The following is a 20,683-nucleotide window of genomic DNA, read 5'->3' as shown; positions in this document are numbered from 1 at the left end:
TACACTAAGTAATAGTGAATGATAAGTGCTGGATAATTATTATTTTTTATAGTACCATATTTGCAGTGGTTAAATTCCAAAATTTGGATGACCGTTCAGCTGTCGTCTCAAAGACATGGTGCACAAATGATAGATGTTTCCATATAAAACCCAGGAGAGATTGCGGAAGGCAGTGATCTCACATGATGTTCCAGGCATTGAGAGGTGAGGTGTACTCTAGGGGGATTTTGAATACCAAGGGTGCATCCATTTACTGAATATTTGAACATTTCAGTTAGTTTTCTAATGTGTTTACAAACTGTTATGACTAGCGCTGAACACTGCTTAACACAAAAAGGGTTGATTCTGAAAAACCCAAGAAAGGTGTGTTTAAGATGTTTTTTCTAGGCCCTGATTTGTTCATGCAAAAATGATTAATGTAACAGAAATTAATGTTATTCTCATTCCTGAGTATGTGTCACTGTGAAGAGCACAGTTGTTATAGTGTACAATATAGGGCATCCCAGTTGTATGATATACATTTGTTTGGATGATTTCTCTGTTTACAACAGTTTCTGGAAAGCTATCATTGGCCAACCTGCCTGCATTCCAAAGTAAGTGGGGTCAGAAATACAGAATTTTACATTGTGTACATTACATTTGTAATTCTGTATTTTATTTGCACAAATTGCCATAGAATCATCAGGACCCTGTTTCCGGACCTCTTGGACACCCTGTGCTGATGGTAGGTGGTACCCTCTACTGAGTAACTCCATGTATTTTTGATGTATTGAATGTATACTGAAGAATATCACATTAATTATTTGTAGAATTATAACGAGGTTCTGTATTCTTCTTTTGCCAACAGGTTCTTTTCTGTGATCATCATTACTGGGTTTATCTGCTCACCAGTCTGAAGGTAACTGCATCTCTACATGACAAAACTCTTTGATGCATTTTTTTTAACACACAAGTCTCTTCACAAGTCTCTCCTTTCTCCATTGTTGGTCATATGCCTGATTAGCTTAAATCAGCCTTGAGATGCTAAACCCTAGCAGCTAGATTTGTTGCAATCTGTTCTGATAATGTTTCTGTTTACAACATTGTCTGGAGACAGACCAGTGGCTAACATGCCTGCATTTCAAAGAAGGGTTGTACATAGAATATATGTACATTGTAGTAACGTACATATTCTTATCATTGTGTATTTTTTGTGCACAACCAACTATATTCAGTATTCCATTTGATAAATGGTGTCTCCTTCTTCTGCCACTCCTCCCTCATCCTCTGCCACTCCTCATCATGATTCATTTTGAGCCTGTAAACTAACCCACAAACACTGATGCTGATGATGCTGAACTTGTCTCAAGAAGGCCAATTTGCTTATTGAATTAACACAAATGTTTTCAGCTGTGCTAACAACCACAAAATGGTTTTCTAATGATCAGTTAGTCTTTTAAAATGGTAAACCTGGATTATGAGACACAATGTGCCATTGGGACACAAATTTGATGGTTGCTAATAATGGGCCTCTCTACACCTACGTAGATATTCCACTGAGAATCAGCTGTTTCCAGCTAAAACAAACATGTCTACACTGTATTTCTGATCATTTTGATGTTATTATAATGGACAAAAGTGACCCCAAACTTTTGAACTGTTGTGTATATCTCTATATATTTTTGTATTATTCAACATATCCATTTTTGAAAAGGTTTGTGTGAAGAGAAGGATAAAATCAATGAATTCCATAAACATTTTAATAAAATGTTTACAAGATTTGCAAATAAGTGTAAGTGACATTATAACACAGGTGAACATTGTGACAAATCATAAGTGAAGTTGATTTAGATAAACATAGTCACAGACCTGGCATCGAAAAAGCATCAGAGTAGAATCACAGTGCAGTAGCAGTATTACAATTATAATAAAACATGGCAAAACTAACTTTGCATTGTTCTGGTATGTATACACAATAATGACTCTAGTATTTGTGTAAAAAAACAAACATTTATTGCAGCATTTGATAGTCTGTCATGATGTTACAGACTTGATGTTACAAACTCGTTCTGCCAACTCAATCTGAAAGAATCTTGCGGTCGTCCTCTACTTTATAGACATCGCAGGACATAATACACAACACAGTACTGTAAGCCCATTGGCTAATTACTGTCGCGCTTTGACTGAATGTGACTTCCTGTGTAAGGATAAACATATGTTCTGTTGTAAACTAAACATAACAAGCATACATTCATACACAAAACAACAAAAAGGAGTATCTGACCAATGAGGTTGTGTTGTTCATCAAATGAAAATGAATGTAAGCAAGACAATTGACACACCCCACTCTGACACAAGAGTTTCCAATCAAGTGTCGTGTTGTTCTTGTCTTCTGTCTTCTCTGTCTTGTATCAGTGATGTAATGTTCCAATATCAGTTATTGCAGTCAGTGTGATGTGGAACCAGCAAATTGCCAGGTTGTCCTAACAAGTCAGTGTAGGTGTGTAGTGGAGTAGTGAGTTTCCAACAGTTCACTAATCCAAATGAACACTAATCCATTGTGTTGGGACCATGTGACCTGTCCAGTCAACTGGCCTGTGGTACTCTGACCTGTAGTATGTGGAGTCCTTCAGGACTCAGGTGGATTCTCCTCTCATCTCACTGTCGATGATTTATCTAGAAATGGAGTGTGAAGCCAAGTCTTCTGACCCAAGCATCGTTCTGCCATGTGAGTGGTCAGAAAGATTTGAACCACTGTGGTTGTAGTAAACCAGTGTGGTTGTAGTAATCCTTCTTGAACATGTTGCTGGTACTCACACTCAGTTGTCTGTATCCAGTCGGTAACGTGATATGTCATCTGAAAAGGGGTTGTGATGTCCTGATCTGTTGAACGTATAACTGATAACTTATTGACAAATTTGTCTTACATAGCCAAACGCCTCTCAAATTTGAACATTCATGCATTAATAAAACGCCTGTAGTTTCTTGGCTAAATTGTTTTGCCCCCTAGGGGATAAACTGCTGAAGTAATTTTTAGGAGAAAATTCTCCATCCCATGTTCCAGTGGTTCACCTTGTGCAACCACCAGGGTGATTGTATTAGCATATTTACAGCACCCAAATGTAGAATTTTCACAGGTCAACACAAACATTGTCTTGATTAACCTCCTACATTTTAGGGAAATTATCCAAGTTTGATTACTTTTCATTCAAAATAGTGGCGGTGAGCCAAAGCGTAAATTACAGCTTTTATGCATATTTTGACCACGTCTGTGGTTTTATTGACATTAAGATCGTTCCATCATCAACAATGGGGCATGACTTTAGGTCCCTATCCTCACTTCAGTCGGTTTCAAAACCAAACATTTCAATGTTAAAGCTATTGTGAGAAATATCTATTTAGCTTTCACTTAATGTTTGATTATCCCAAAAATGAATACGCTCATTTTGAGGAAATTCTGACCACTCAAATATTTTTTATTTTATTTATCCTTTATTTTACCAGGGGATGTCCCATTGAGATAATCAAATCTCTTTTACAAGGGAGCCCTGGGGCAACAGTTACACAAATTACACAGAATCACAGAAACAGTCACAACAACAAAATGTATTTACAAAACATATGAAATTATTAAAAATAACATAAAGGGGTTATTTAAAACATGCGCATTGTTCAGATTTGGATTGGCTAAGTAATTGTTTAAAATGTTCAAGTGGGATAAAAACAGAAAGCTTCAAAACTTTTTGGAGCAAATTCCAACACCAAGGAGCAACATAACTATAAGCAGTCTTACCAAATTCAGTTGTTACACGTGGGATATTCAGAGTCAGAATGTTATTGGAGCGGAGATTGTAAATGGAATGTTTCCTGGTTAACAAGCTAATAAGATAGCTGGGTAAAATACCATTGATAGCTTTATAAATAAAAATGTTCAGGGGGTCTCCCCCCTTCCTGGAGCCCATGGCCTTACCCAGTTATGCTGAGCCATTATAAAGGCCAAATGCATTGTTTAATGTATATGAAATTAGTGTCCACACATTAAAATTGTCCTCAGATATTCTGTAGAAAGATATGTTATTCTTTCAACTTAGCCGATATCCTTCGTTAACTGAAGATTCAGAATTTTTGTCCCACCCATCTAATATTGTTCTGGTTCATAAAAATGCCCTTTTCTTATCTACACAGCAACTCAACATTTGGGTGGAAATTAAGAAATCTCATATGAATGGTGATGTTGACAGAAAACAGACGTATAACATCACTAAACTCAAGGTACAATAATGAGTAATTCAGTTTATACCTTAAGTACTTACATCATTCATTCATTCATCTTCTTCCGCTTCATCCGGGGCCGGGTCGCGGGGGCAGCAGTCTAAGCAGAGATGCCCAGACTTCCCTCTCCCTAGACACTTCCTCCAGTACTTACATCAATCCACTTAATTTGTTCATTCATCAATTTAACATTTTAGAATATAAAATCCATTGATGAGTATCAGGTGTTGGTTTTAAAATACATGTATTAACTCAGTTATCATTGGTAAACACAAATAAAGAGAAACTATATTATTTAACCAAACTCAGTTCAGCATTTAAAATAGGACATCTAATTTATTGTGTGGAGTAAACTTGCTTTGGCTGTTACCCTCTTTTGTAGGTAATGACTATACTGGATTTAAATTCAGTCCTCATGAGACATAGCTTACCATGTGGATTTTTCATTCTACCACTTATTCTTTTGTAAGAAAATGAGAGAGAAAGCACGATTTTAACCTTTTGTACGAAAATCCATGAGATAATATTTTACCAGATTATTTCATTTTCATAAATGTATCGCTTGTTTTAGATTTCCCTACGTGTACTAGCTAACACGTAGGGAATTCCTCACGGAATAAAACATTATCAGCGCAGTAAATGTGTTTAACTCTAAATTACATAGTGAACCTGAAAAATCACAACAGAACTGGCTATTTCTTGAATGCCAAATATATAATTTATTATCAAAGTGCTTTGCAAACTAACATTCAATCAGATAAGCCTGGCAAGTAGAGGAAAGTAATCAGGTTTCCTTAATAAGTTCCAGGTTCTCTGAATGTTTAGGTATGATCCATTTTTGGAAATGGACATGATTTCGATGATTTTGAAAGCTCACAATTCCTGGGTCCCATGACAGAAACTCCATCTTGTGACTGCAGTCTTAACGGTTCGTTATATGGTGTAGTTTTACGACTCACTGTTCAGTCAGCCATTCATATAGTGGTTTAATAATGATCGCGTACCCGGTCATCAAGGGAGAGAGTAATTAAATTATTAATTTCAGACTGTGCATAAATAAACAGGAATGCTTGTTGCTTGTTATGTAAACTAAACATAAGCATACATTCATACACTTTCACAGCAGCCAACCTTGTGTCTAGTCTTGGTGTATGAATTAGAGAGCAACACTTGCATCAATTTGGTCTGTATTAGACTAGATGAGATTCCTCTCAAATCTTATCATCACAGAGCTCTGCCATGTCTTGGAGTTGCCACCACTGATGATCTCAGCCTGGTAAAGGCAGACCAGCGGAATCTGTGGGCAATTCCATGTCCTATATTAACACAATCATTCAGTGCAGGTGTGTTTTTTCTTGTTGAAGAAAAGTGTAAAATGCAACAGTTTTAAAGATTTTACTGGATACAGTTCATGTAAGGAAATAGTTTGATTGAAATTGATTCATGTATTTCAAATTACTGGGATACGGACATGTCCTTAATTAAAGATTTCTGGAATCTTACTTTTGCTCATGAAACATGGGACCAACATTTGACATTGTTATGTTCATATTTTTCTTGTCTAGTTTTATGTAAAATAAAAAAAATAAAAACACTTGTGTAAAATGCATGTCAGATTTGAATAGTTACATGTGTGACGTTCTGTTCTGGTTTGGCTTTGGTTTCGAATGTAGACCTGTCATGTTTGTTTTTTTGTTTGTGTCCTTTACCCACAACCTGTGCCTGTCATTGTTGTTAGCACCTGTGTCTTGTTGGTCCTCGTTAGCTGGCTATTTAATTAGCCCTCTTCTGTAAGCCCTTTGTCAGTCATTGTGTTTTATGCTTGGTTTAAGTCCGTCCCTGCCATCAGTCCATGTTTTTGCCTGTCTGTTTTTCTACCGTTTTCTTGTTTTGATTTTCCTGCCTCTGTTCCACCATTAAATCCTTTATTTGTCCTTCAAGTCTGCGCTTGGGGTCCTGCTTTAACAAAATCGTGATTGATTTCCAAAATATTTTGCTGGAAGAGTTCTCAAACTAGCATAACATTTTTCTCAATCAATCTCCTAGGACTGAGTGAAAGCAGACCTGATAGCCAATGGTAGCGGAACTAGACCTAGAAGATTCATGCTGTGGTCAGCTGTCCAACAATCTAGTGGAAAAAAACCCAAGCTCATTCTGTGATGAAATTGGGGGGTGTTTTGGGAAGGTAATTTGACTGTCTTGTTTTACAAATGTAGAACTGAGTTGAAAACTGCAGTCATCTTGACAAAACAAGCCCAACTACGAAGAAGATACAGTGGCAACCAGCACCCCCACCTGATGCTGCAGAGCAGGAAGAGACGAAAAATCACAAACTGCACATCAATAATGACAGCAGAGCTGCCTAGATTGCCGGCTGCTGCTCCAGGAACCTTTAGCACACTATTTAATCGGGTCACCAATAGTGTTGCACGGTAAACTGGTACAGGTACTGTACTGAGGTATGGATTTTTTTGTAGTGGTAGTATACTGGCATTTAGAAAAAAAGAATAAATGATCAGCCAAAACAGGCGGGCCTGTGTGTGAAATCACGCACGGGCTCTGCTACATGCTGCCGGTGTGTTTCAGACAGTTTCAGCCAAGAGGCAAAAGCAGGTGAGGGGCATTGATTAGCGATGGCCACAGTAGGAGAACTCCGCTGCAAGTCAACTGAAACTTGTTGACTAAGAAGCTGCCCGGAGTGAAATATGGCAGTACTTTGCTTACCAAGCCAATGAAAAAGCTAACCCTGAAAACATGACAGCACCAATATGCAAGCGGTGCTACCAAGCATGTTTAATAAAAGGAGAAACATAAGCACCCTCTGTAAACATTTAACTGGCCATCACCCAAACCTTTAAAGAGTATAAAGAGTGACAGGTGTGTGTTTTGTAATACAAATCCCATTGCAAATAGTAATACATTTATCCAGGAATTAAATGATTAATTAGAATCAAATTTTTTTTTTGCAAATGCCATTATAATCATTTCTTTTTTGCAGTCTGTTGCTTCAAGTACACTAAGTGTGGCCTTTTGCTACTCTGAAGCAGATGGTTAATGAATAAATAATCAGTATAATTTTACTTTCAAGGACCGTTATTCTTTACTTGGTCTAAGTATTGAAGTCCAAATTTTGGTGTTGCGACAACACTAGTCACCATGCCAGTCAGCAGTTTGTGTAAAGACAGATCCATTTACATCTGCTTCTCTTTGAGCACATGGCTGTGCCGTAGTGCTATGGTGAAAAAAAGATTGCAACACACCCCGACCAAGCAAGCAAGAATGCAATTGCTGGAAGTTTGAGAGCAGCCTGCGTGGCTAAGTTGAGTGTGTGTGCAAAAAAGTTAACCTGAAGCAGCTCTATTAATGCCATATATCATATTAGCTGTATTGTGCTTCAAGATGGCTGGTTCATTCCATAACCTCCAAAAATTTGACATTTTACACCTCCAAACAGAAAATGTATTTACCCAGCCCTAGTTGGGAAATTGTGTTATTATCAGCTTAGCACTGCTATATGCTAGATCCCAGTTTGCTGTGGAAATTCATGTAAATTGCTTTTCTTGGGAAGTAATAGTGCCTTAACCCTCTCCTCTTCCTCTCTGCCTGTCTCTTCTCGTGCTCCCACATCTTCTGTCTCCCTCCCTCCTGCTCATCTTCCCTCTTCCTCTACTCCACCCCCTCTTTTCCATTTAGAGCCAGTGACATCCTTCAAACTTACGAGTATCTCTGACATTTTTGATGTGGCTTCTAGGTTGTCATCTTAGCTTGATTTTTTGGAACACCTTGAAATCCCCTCGCGGCAGTGCACTGTTTTCTCCAGTTCCCCTCCTCCGCATTCCTCAGTCAGTCATTGAAGAAATGATCCCACTGTTGCTGTTCATCATGCTTTCTTGCAGCCTCTCCTTTCCTCCTGTCCTCTTCAGATGTAGTGGCACTCTGAGAATTCCCCAGGGCTCTCAGGTCTGCCTAAATAATTCAAATATTCCCTAAATGCATGCCTAAATAGATTTCTGATTATTGGGCAGGTGTTATTAACACATTAAAGATACATTTTAAATACTACATAAACTAGTGAAAGACTAACATGAACTTAAGTTGATTATTTTTCATGTCTATTTGTAATATTTAGACATTGATAACAGCAGCCTGGTTCAAACAGCATTTGATAATTGACATAAAAACTTACCGGAAGTTGTTTCTGCCCCTCCTCGTTCATCTTCTCCATTTTCTTTAGGAGTTCTGCTTTCTCTTTCACTCTTTTTCTAGAGTGAATGAGATAGGGAAAACAATGTAACTAATCAGACATCAAACCAAATATTTAATTAGTGTTTTTATACACTTAAGATTCTCCTTAGTCCAGACTATCCTTACCACAAAGGGATCTTCTCTGCCTTCATCTGTGGTCTGCTTGACACTTTTCATTGCATCCTGATTTTTGGTGCTCTGTTGAGTTGTCAAGTTCTGGATATCTTGCATCTGCATTTCTTGGTTTTCTGGCCTTCTCTGAACCTCATTCGGCAATACCTGGTTGTCTGGCCAGGTCTTTCATAAGTGTTCTGTTTCTTAGCCGGGCTCTGAAACAGACAAGGAGAGACGGGACAAATTGATGTTATCAACAAACTATACAATGAACAATACATGCAAATTCCACACCATTTTATTTGGTAACATTTAGGAAAGCCCTAGTCTCATGAGGCCACACCTCCAATTTTGTCTGGCCTACTTGGAGGTCTGGAAACTTTCCTATTAAAAAAACTAACATTCATCTGAATGTTAGTTTTTAAATAAACCTCCACTCACAAGCTGGTTGAAGGCAGGCTTTGTGTGGTTTCACAATTTCCTTAAACTGGATAGAATACATTTCCTGAAAGCTTTTGGTTCCTACCTTGGTTGCAACATACACTCACCTAAAAGATTATTAGGAACACCTGTTCAATTTCTCATTAATGCAATTATCTAATCAACCAATCACATGGCAGTTGCTTCAATGCATTTAGGGGTGTGGTCCTGGTTAAGACAATCTGCTGAACTCCAAACTGAATTTCAGAATGGAAAAGAAAGGTGATTCAAGCAATTCTGAGCATGGCATGGTTGTTGTTGCCAGATGGGCCTGTCTGAGTATGTCACAATCTGCTCAGTTACTGGGATTTTCACACACAACCATTTCTAGGGTTTACAAAGAATTCACATTCACATTGATAAGTCCATCATGACCCTTTTTTATCATGCCTTCATCGAGTCAATTTTATCTTTTGCGCTAGCAGCCTGGTTTGGGAATCTCACCTTGAATAATAAAAATTCGCTCAATAAATTAGTAAAGAGGTCCAGCCGGCTGATAGGTGATCCCCAGCTTAATGTGGAGACCTTGTACATAAAACAGCTACACCGAATAACTAGCTCGATTTTAAATGATAATTCTCATCCATTGCACACAGAGTTCCAGCTTCTACCCTCTGGGCGTAGGTTCATAGTCCCCAGGTGTAGAACAAAAAGACACAAAAACAGTTCCGTCCCTGCAGCCATTAGTTTTAGAAATAAACTCTAGTTTCATTGTGGTCTTAGTTTTTATGCATTTTACTTCATACTTGAGTATGTGGACTCTACTGTCACTAACTTTATTCTATGTAGCCTATGTATTTATTTTATTATGGACCAGTAAGAACTTTTTCTCTTTTCTCTTTTTCTTTTTACTTTTTTGTATTCTTGTTGATGATTTATATGATGTGTGATATGTGTGAGGACTCTACTGCAAACAAAATCTACCTTCGGGTATAAATAAAGTAACTTGAACTTGAATGATGTGAAAAGGGAAAAACATCCAGTATGCGGCAGTCCTGTGGGCGAAAATGCTCATGGTGCTACAAGCCTGTGAAGTTGGACTTTTTGAAAGTTCACCACACCCATCCCTTGTGACCTGGTCTTGGAAATCAGTCCATAGGTGTATCTCCTCACTATGACATTTTTGCCACTGACACCCAAAAAATAACCATCATGGATTTTCAGCCATCTTAGTTATTTTGAAAAACACTTAAAACACTACTCATATGGCAGCAAATGACCAATCTTGATGTAGTTTGACATTTGGTATCTTCAAGGGTTGTATAAACCAGACCAGTATGTAAAAAAAACTACATGGGGTCACAATTGGTCAGGAAAAAACATCCAAAATTGGCTTAATGTTTGTAAATGTGTGCAGTTTTTTCCCTACATACCATATTGCATAAATTTCATGCTAACTAAATGCTGAAACCCTCTAAATGCTGCTTGCAGCTTTAATTGAAGTTGCAAATGTAAAGACAATTGCTTAGTTAGAGTAACATATACATTCCAAGGGTCTTCAACGTTTCCTGATGTCATTACTTGGTCCCCTTAATCGCTGCTTGCAGCTATATTTGTTTTAGATTCCGTCCCTCACAGTTGAAGAGTATCTATGATAAAAATGACAGATTTCTACAAGCTTTCTAAGTGGGAAAACCTGCAAAATCGGCAGTGCATCAAATACTTGTTCTCCTCACTGTAAATACATAAATATAAGAATATGGAAATAAAAATATACATAAATATATACAGAACTAAGTTTATGGAAAAGAAAAGAAAAATAAATTAATTACAGAAATTAATGATCACGGAATTAAATAAATAGGGAAATAATATTGATTAATACATTTATTATTTTATTTTTGTGTATAGCTATATTTATTCATACATTTATTTATGTATTCATTTATTTCACATTTTGGCAGGTTTGGTCCTCCATACTTGTCAACCTTTCCTCATACATCCAGTCAGAGATTATTAATCTGATAATTATATCTACTGCAGAATACTCAATGCACTTCTGGCTCTTACAGGTTCTTTGAAAAGGGTTCCCAGGGTGCTGTAAGTTAAAAATAATTGGCAATATTGGATATTTTTTTAATCAAGAGTAACCCTTTATGTGTTTGTATTTCTCTTTATTACCCGCCAACTGTAGCTTGTGTCAAGCTAGAAATTCTACCAGGCTTTCCTCAATGTCCCTCACACCACACCTCAAGCAAATAACTCTTCAGTTCCTTTGTGGGATTTTTAGAATGACATTCCATCCATCCATCCATCCATCCATCTTCTTCCGCTTATCCGGGGCCTGGTCGCGGGGGCAGCAGTCTAAGCAGGGATGCCCAGACTTCCCTCTCCCCAGACACTTCCTCTAGCTCTTCCGGGGGGACACCGAGGCGTTCCCAGGCCAGCCGGGAGACATAGTCCCTCCAGCGTGTCCTAGGTCTTCCCCGGGGTCTCCTCCCGGTGGGACGGGACCGGAACACCTTCCCAGGAAGGCGTTCCGGAGGCATCCGAAACAGATGCCCAAGCCACCTCAGCTGACCCCTCTCGATGTGGAGGAGCAGCGGCTCTACTCCGAGCTACTCCCGGGTGACCGAGCTTCTCACCCTATCTCTAAGGGATCGCCCAGCCACCCTGCGGAGAAAGCTCATTTCGGTCGCCTGTATCCGGGATCTTGTCCTTTCGGTCATGACCCAAAGCTCATGACCATAGGTGAGAGTAGGAACGTAGATTGACTGGTAAATCGAGAGCTTCGCCTTGTGGCTCAGCTCTTTCTTCACCACGACAGACCGATACATCGACTGCATTACTGCAGAAGCTGCACCGATCCGTCTATCAATCTCCCGTTCCATCCTTCCCTCACTTGTGAACAAGACCCCTAGATACATAAACTCCTCCACTTGAGGCAGGCACTCTCCACCAACCTGAAGTGGGCAAGCCACCCTTTTCCGACTGAGGACCATGGCCTCGGATTTGGAGGTGCTGATTCTCATCCCCACCGCTTCACACTCGGCTGCAAACCGTCCCAGTGCATGCTGAAGGTCCTGGTTAGAAGGGGCCAACACGACAACATCATCTGCAAAGAGCAGAGATGAAATTGTGTGGTCCCCAAACCTGACACCCTCCGGCCCCTGGCTGCGCCTAGAAATTCTGTCCATAAAAATTATGAACAGAACCGGCGACAAAGGGCAGCCCTGCCGGAGTCCAACATGCACTGGGAACAAGTCTGACTTACTGCCGGCAATGCGGACCAAGCTCCTGCTTCGGTTGTACAGGGACCTGACAGCCCTTAGCAAAGGACCCAGGACCCCATATTCCCGAAGCCCCCTCCACAAGATGCCATGAGGGACACAGTCAAATGCCTTCTCCAAATCCACAAAACACATGTGGATTGGTTGGGCAAACTCCCATGAACCCTCCAGCACCCCGTAGAGGGTATAGAGCTGGTCCAGTGTTCCACGGCCCGGACGAAAACCACACTGTTCCTCCTGAATCCGAGGTTCTACTATCGGCCGTATTCTCCTCTCCAGAACCCTGGCATAGACTTTCCCGGCGAGACTGAGAAGTGTGATCCCCCTATAGTTGGAACACACCCTCCGGTCCCCATTCTTAAAAAGAGGGACCACCACCCCGGTCTGCCATCCCAGAGGCACTGTCCCCGACCGCCACGCGATGTTGCACAGGCGTGTCAACCAAGACAGCCCCACAACATCCAGAGACTTGAGGTACTCAGGGCGGATCTCATCCACCCCCGGTGCCTTGCCACCGAGGAGTTTCTTGACTACCTCTGTGACTTCAGCCCGGGTGATGGACGAGTCCACCTCTGAGCCCTCATCCTCTGCTTCCTCAATGGAAGACGTGACAGCGGGATTGAGGAGATCCTCGAAGTACTCCTTCCACCGCCCAACGACATCCTCAGTTGAGGTCAACAGCTGACATTCCCTAATATTCAAATTGTAATGTACTGAACTACACTGTAGTGCTCTCTGACTTCTACACTACCTCAATCTCTGTGTAGTTACCACTGATTAGATACTGTTACTTTAATAATTGGACATAAAAGATCCATCAATCTTGATGTATTGCATTCAATGGTTTATCTTTTACTATTTTCTACATTGTACAATAATAGGGAAGACTATAAAATAACACATAAGGAGTTATATAGTAACCCGAAAAGTGATAAACAAATCAAATACACAGTTGTGCTCAAGTTTGCATACCCTGGAAGAAATTGTGAAATTTTTGCATTGATTTTGTAAATATGACCTATCATTAAAAAAAAACATTATTTTATTTACGGATAGTGATCATATGAAGCCATTCATTTTCACGTAGTTGTTTGGCTCCGTTTTAAATCATAATGATAACAGGATCAACCTGGCCTTGTGCTTAGGGTCATTGTGCTGGAAAGTCCAAAACCGTCCCATGCGCAGCCTTTGTGCAGAAGAACGCAAATTGTCTGTCGGTATTTTCTGATAACATTGCCATCAGTTTTCACGAGATTCCCTGTGCATTTAGAGCTCAAACACCCCCAAAACATCAGTGAGCCACCACCATGCATCACAGTGGGATGGTATTCTGTTCACTAAAGGCCTTGTTGACCCCTCTCCAGATATAGCACTTATAGCTGTGACCATAAAACTGTATTTTGGTCTTGTCACTCCAAACTTCACTGTGCCAGAAGCAGTGAGGCATGTCAAGGTGTTGTCGGGCATATTGTAACCAGGTTTTTGTGTGGCATTGGCGCAGTAAAGGCTTATTTTTGGCAACTCGAGAATGCACCTCATTTTTGTTCAAGTATCGTCGTATTGTGCTCCTTGAAACGACCACACTGTCTTTTTCCAGAGCAGACAGTATTTCTCCTGAGGTTACCTGTGGGTTTTTCTTTGTATCCGGAACAATTCTTCTGGCAGTTTTGGCTGAAATCTTTCTCGGTCTACCTGACCTTGGCTTGGTATCCACTTCTTAATAAGTGATTGAACAGTACTGACTGGCATTTGCAAGGCTTTGGATATATTTTTATATCCTTTTCCAGGTTTACACAGTTCCATTACCTTGTTACGCAGGTCTTTTAACGGTTCTTTTCTGCTCCCCATGGCACAGTATCTTGCCTGCTCAGTGCATCCACGTGAGAGCTAACAAACTCATTGACAATTTATACACAGACACTAAAAGCCACAGGTGTGGCAAATTCACCTTTAATTGCCATTTTCACCTGTGTGTGTCACCTTGTGTATCTGTAACAAGGCCAAGCTTTCTTGGGTATGTAAACTTTTGATCAGGGCCATTTGAGTTATTTCTGTTATCATTATGATTTAATTTCACAATTTCAAAATATTTGCCAGGGTATGCAAACTCATGAGCACAAATGTATACATTTAGCACAATTGCGAAAATAGATTGTGAACTAATTTGAATTGCATAACTGCATAAATGGCTCATAGTCATAACAAAAGAAACAGTTTTATTCAATATATCACACGCAATTGTTTACATTTACAATAGGAAGAAAGAATGCAGCTAGGGGCCTACTGGGGCTGAGTTCCTTTGGTGTCAAAGGTACATTTTTAAAGGTTATTAAATGGTATTGGACATTTTATGAGAGGTGTCGATTAATAATGAAATCATCAGCTACTGTGGGAATTTTGTTGCGGGAGGAAGGGGGTCTAAGGACAGCGCATAGGATTCTGGAGAGGGACATCCAGTTGGTGGGAAGTCAATCAAAAACCTAGGCTATACTGTCAGTGGGTAGATCTCTCATTTGAAGGATTACAGCCCTTTGAACCTGACATTGTTATCACTGTATATGTCTACAGATTTCAATATTGATGTCCATCTCCCATTATATGAGTAGCTTTTTCTTTTATAGGCCCCAATCTGGCCACTTATTCAGACCCTTCAGTTTGACCTCAAGGACGCATAGGCAAAACAACATATTGGAGAGATCATGCAGTTAGAATAACTCCTGCAAAAGTCGGATCAAAGATTTCAGATTCCAGACAGCTCCAAAATAATCTGCACTCTGCATCTGCATCATCCACAATAGAATTCAATGCATTAATTGGATTGGGCCAACATTTCCTAAATAAAATCTCACAAGAGCTACTTGCTCAGTATAGCCATTTTATTTTGGTACTCTATAATCCACTTTCTATATTTTCTATGTTGTGATGGCAGACTGTATTTGCTGCCTGTATAGACATTGTGTGTTATGACTTCTCGCCAGTTCCTATACCCATCCCTTAAAAGTCTTGGCCAACATATGCGAAATGCTTGGAACACACATAGAAAAAAGCAGCATCTAAACCTACAGAACATTCCAGAGCCTTTTTTCTAAATATTTTCAAGGCCACATGCATTTCATAGAATGCCACGTAGGCCTATGTATTGAGAATCAGAGTATTAGTCATAATTCCCATAAGACCTTTCAACAAATCATGTGATATTGATTCTTTGCATTATTCTACCATGAATATCTCACTTAAGAGATTTTTAAAGTCGCTGAAAAATAAGGAATGTGTTTCGGGCTTTCACCAACTTTTTTGATAACTGTCAATATATACTGCTTAAAAAAATTAAGGGAACATGTAATCATCACAGTATAACAGCAAGTCAATTCAACTTCAGGGATATCAATCTTTTCAGTCTTTTCAGGAGGAATAAGGGATTGTGAATCATTGTCACCTGTTTTGGTACAAATGAAAGTGACAACAGGTGCGCTGGAGAGGCAACAGCAAGACAACCCCCAAAAAGGGAATGGTTTTGCAGGGTGTGACCATTGACAGTTGCTCTGTCCTTATCCTTTTAGACTGATTATTCTCTAGTTTTGCATTTTGCTAGTGTTCTTGTCACTACTTGTAGCATGAGTTGATACCTGCAGCCCATTCAGGTTGCACAGGTAGTCCAGCTCCTCCAGGATGGCACATCCATACATTCCGTCGCAAGGTTTGCTGAGTCTCCCAGTACAGTCTCAAGAGCATTGAGGAGATACCAGGAGATGGGCCATTACACAAGGAGAACTGGACTGGGCCGTAGAAATGCATCAATCCAGCAGCAGGATGCCCCATTCCCTTCACTGATGAGAGCAGGTTCACACTGAGCACATGTGACAGACGTGAAAGAGTCTGGAGACCCCGTGGTGAACGTTATGCTGCCTGTAACATTCAGCATGGCGGTGGGTCAGTGATGGTCTGGGGAGGCATATCCTTGGAGGGTCACACAGACCTCCACGTGCTAGTCAATGGTACCCTGACTGCTCTTAGGTACTGGGTTTAAATCCTCAGACCCATCACCAGATCTTATGCTGGTGCAGTGGGCCCTGGGTTCCTCCTGGCGCGGGACAATGCCCGGCCTCATGTGGCCAGAGTGTGTAGGCAGTTCCAGGATGACAAAGGCACTGATGTCATTGACTGGCCCTCATGTTCTCCAGACCTGAATCCAATTGAGAACCTCTGGGATGTTATGTATCGGTGCATCCGATGCTGCCAAATAGCACTACAGACTTTCCAGGAGCTCACTGATGCCCTGATCCAGGTCTGGGAGGAGATCCCCCAGGAGATTGCCAAGGACAGACGTTGTCAGGGGTGCATACAGGCACATGGGGGCCATACACACTACTAAGTCATAATGAAATTCACACAACTTGGAACAGCCAAGTTGTTTACTTTGTTGTTTATTTTCAATTGTTTACTTTGATTTTCAATGTCAGTTTCAAAACATCCCCCAATCTGTTGGTGATTTTGTTTTACATTGACCGTTGTGATGTCATTTTGTTCTCAATAAATTATACAATGTACAGTAAAGATTTTGAACTTTAATATATTTTGTTCATCGAGACCCAATATGTGATTTAAGTGATTTTTTTTTAGCAGTGTATAGTATCTCACAAAAGTGAGTAACCCCCTCACATTTTTGCAAATATTTGATTATTTCTTTTCATGTGACAACACTGAAGAAATGACACCTTGCCACAATGTAAAGTAGTGAGTGTACAGCTTGTATAACAGTGTACATTTGCTGTCCCCTCAAAATAACACAACACACAGCCATTAATGTCTAAACCGCTGGCAACAAAAGTGAGTACACCCCTAAGTGAAAATGTCCAAATTGGGCTCAATTAGCCATTTTCCCTCCCCGGTGTCATGTGACTCGTTAGTGTTACAAGGTCTCAGGTGTGAATGGGGAGCAGGTGTGTTAAATTTGGTGTTATCGCTCTCACACCCTCATACTGGTCACTGGAAGTTCAACATGGCACATCATGGTAAAGAACTCTCTGAGGAGCTGAAAAAAAGAATTGTTGCAAGCTGTACATTCACTACTTGGCATTGTAGCAAAGTGTCGTTTCTTCAGTGTTGTCACATGAAACGATGTAATCAAATATTAGCAAAAATGTGAGGGGTGTACTCAGTTTTCTGAGATACTGTATATAGGACAAGGTAATTTTATCAATATTGGTTAAATATGATCGAACACTTTTTTGTAGATAGAATTTATGAGAGTATGTTTACAAAAGTCACTTTGCTCTGAATAAATTTACATTAGTATCAAAATGTTGAGGTGGTGTAAGTCCCCCTGAAACACAAGCCTTAGTTGAAGAAGCCAAAGAAATTCCTTATAGGCCAGTTTTGCAGACACAGAATAAGCCTAGCCTAGGACTAAAAGAACAAGCTCAAGGGAGTTTTCTACTGAACTTGATTTTTTAGTCCAAGTCTAAGGTTAGGGTTAATGCCGTGTCTGCGAAACCAGCCCTATGGGAGAAATTACTGTAACAGTAACACATAATATGGGAATTAAGATGCATGGACTATTTCTCTCTAGTGTCATTAGTGAAATTTTCTCACTGCAAGGGAATAGACAACAGACTTCCAGAAATAAGTTAATGTGTAAAAATGCATTATAAAGTAAAAATAATTAAAATGTTTAGGATTATTCTCATAATGTTAAAGAATGTGTCCAGGGTATTTTTTTATTGCTGATTGTAAAGATCTCCTATTTGTTGCACTTGGAACATTCAATATTCTCCTTTGTTATGCAACTGGGACATTCAGGGTGGTGAGGGATTAGCATTGGGTGTGTTAATAATGATTTACATGTAATGGGGAAACATTAAAATTATAATATTCTGACTGGTTTTAGTTATGTCAGGTGTTGTGACATGTTATGTCCAGGTAATGACTGCTATCACGTTATGATGCTACACTATATGTGTGAACCAAAACCATAATTCAGAAGCGCAGCACACGTTTTAAATCAGTTAACCAGTTATCCATTAAGTTTAAAAAACTTATCACTATGAAATATTAAACTACAGTAATCAGTCTCAGTTCCCAAACGCTTACAGAGTGTTGTTAAAATAACTTTTTTGTGGGCTTGTATTTTTCCAAAAACAGTAACATTTCTGTTTCAACATCTGATATGTTGCCTTTGTACTACTTCCAATTGAATATAGGGTTACAATTATTTGCACATCTTTGCATTCTGTTTTCCAAAAGCCAGACTGGATGATGAATTTCGCAATTGCTTACTGGCTTGTCTCTGCACTGTTCTAAAGCACAGAGTTTAGCTTCTCTTATAAAATAGTTCTGTTGTTAAAAAATGTGGGGGGCAAAATTACATTTTCTAAAATTTAGGGAGACATATCCCAGTCATGCATAATGAAACCTACGCCACTGGCACCGACACTGTGTTACTGTGTTTAGTTTTGGCCAAGATATCCATTGTGATGTGGACAAGATATCATGGCCAAATGCTGAAGACAGAATTTACGCACATTAATGTAGTGTGATGAACATTTACATTTATGTAATTTCTTTGTGATAGTATTTGTTACAATAGGTTAGACAACAAACCCACATTGCTGTAAAAGTTACTTTTTTGCATCAATGATTGTGGAAGATCTCTATTGATCACACTTGATAATGGGATGGAAATGATTGAAATTATTGTCAGTCTATTCTGATGGGTAGTGTACATCAAGAACAATGTAATAATATATTACCTTTAGCACTTTAAAGAGTCATTTTGAAACACTTTTTTGTCTTGGTCTAACTTATTGTTACAATGACTAAACTGAGAGAATTGTGGTTGAATCAATGATCTTGTGGTATAAGATGTTTAAAAACCAAATGAAAGCAAAAAAATCAGCTGTTTGGAATGCACAGTTTAATGGTTTACAAGTATGATCAGTTTGGAGTCTTGTACTAAGAATTTTGAAACACTGCACCATACTATTGATAGTAGTACTAAAACAGCCACAAAAAAATATGTAATTTATCTGTTACTACTATGGTTTATGACTGCAGCCTTATCCAAAAAAGCTTGTCTTCATCCCAAATTATTTTCCGTTAAGTCCCAGAATGTGAAACTGATAATAGCTACATGGCAGAAGGTGCATGTCTCATCTTTTAAATTCAGTTTGAAATGGTGTATAGCCGACAAAGCATCATGTGATTGATTCCTGTCCTTAGTTTAAAAAAAAATGGTTTATTTTGGATTAAATGAAAACATCCCCCTCCCCTAACAACTTGTTGCATAACTAAACCTCAGTTTGATTGGGATTGGAAGTGATGTCTATGAAAGGGGGAGGTTTTAGAGAACTTTAGATCACTTTTAATTGAGTGATTTTAGATGAGCTTGGCATTTGACTGTTGTATACCTTTAATACCCTTCAATCGAAATCCTGGTGAGTCATTCTTGAATCCCGCCCTTCCAACTTGCCCAAGTGATCTCCATGGTCATTTGTATCTGATGAAACTTGAGGGTGACTTCCAAAGTGAAGAAGGAATCAATAAACCGATAAATTACCCATTTTAAGACAGAGGATTCTTGTTTGAATCAAGTAGGGTGTAACCAGGGCTATAAGATCAATGATAAAGCCAAATTATCAAGGTTACCTTGTATCTTTATGGAAGAGATTTTCTTAAATTACAGTTGAGATTTCTCACAAAGAAGCACACAGTTCAGTTTGAGTGAATAATCAGTAATCATAATCTATCAGTTCTTTTTCTTTTAAACAAAATCTGCATTCTAGATTATTGTTGAAGGCATGGCTTTGATAGATTTTAAAAACCATTAGTCCCACATGAGTTAGGTATATCTTTTTTTTATATTGTATGTGACCATTTACCAACTGGGATTATAACACACTACATTGATTATTAGGTTTTAGTGATTCTGTCAGTCATGTGCCAGCTGACACCTGCATAGCAACTGTTTTGGAGGTTTCAAGGTGGAACCGCAGTAGCTGTCAAATTCCTTTTCATTATGTTACATTAGGTGCTTCTCAATCCTCTCCTGGTGGCACAGATTTGAACTTGTAACTGTTGAAGACGAAGACCCTTGTCCACACTGTACTCTGGATACAATCTAAATGCGGTATGTTATTTTTTAAAAGCAATTTACAAATGAGACCGCATTCACAGTTTTGCAATGAAAACAGTAACTATGCTATAGGACTTCCTGTAAGATTTTTTAATTACTGTAATTTGTATTTAGCCAAAGCTTTCTCAGTTGAGCGGGACTGGTGAGACTCTGTGCCTATGCATTTACACTTCAGAAGCTTTGCAGAAAACAATGATCTGCTATACAGGTGTCGGTTAGTGCGGCATAACAA

General features: G+C 39.2%; 1 long non-coding RNA gene across 1 annotated transcript; it reads right to left on the bottom strand.

Annotated features, from left to right (window-relative positions):
- Positions 1 to 7,910: 7,910 nt before the first annotated feature.
- Positions 7,911 to 8,746, bottom strand: LOC109615799. Its single transcript, XR_002196795.2, has 3 exons — positions 8,623 to 8,746; positions 8,438 to 8,513; positions 7,911 to 8,217 (listed from the first exon to the last, which is right to left on the bottom strand). It is a non-coding gene; the product is annotated as an uncharacterized LOC109615799 (long non-coding RNA).
- Between the last annotated feature and the right edge of the window lie 11,937 nt (positions 8,747 to 20,683).

Source organism: Esox lucius, chromosome 5 (assembly GCF_011004845.1).
Source record: "Esox lucius isolate fEsoLuc1 chromosome 5, fEsoLuc1.pri, whole genome shotgun sequence".
Taxonomy (NCBI): domain Eukaryota; kingdom Metazoa; phylum Chordata; class Actinopteri; order Esociformes; family Esocidae; genus Esox; species Esox lucius.
Note: the sequence above shows the minus strand (reverse complement) of the source record. Positions and strands in the feature narration are given on the sequence as shown.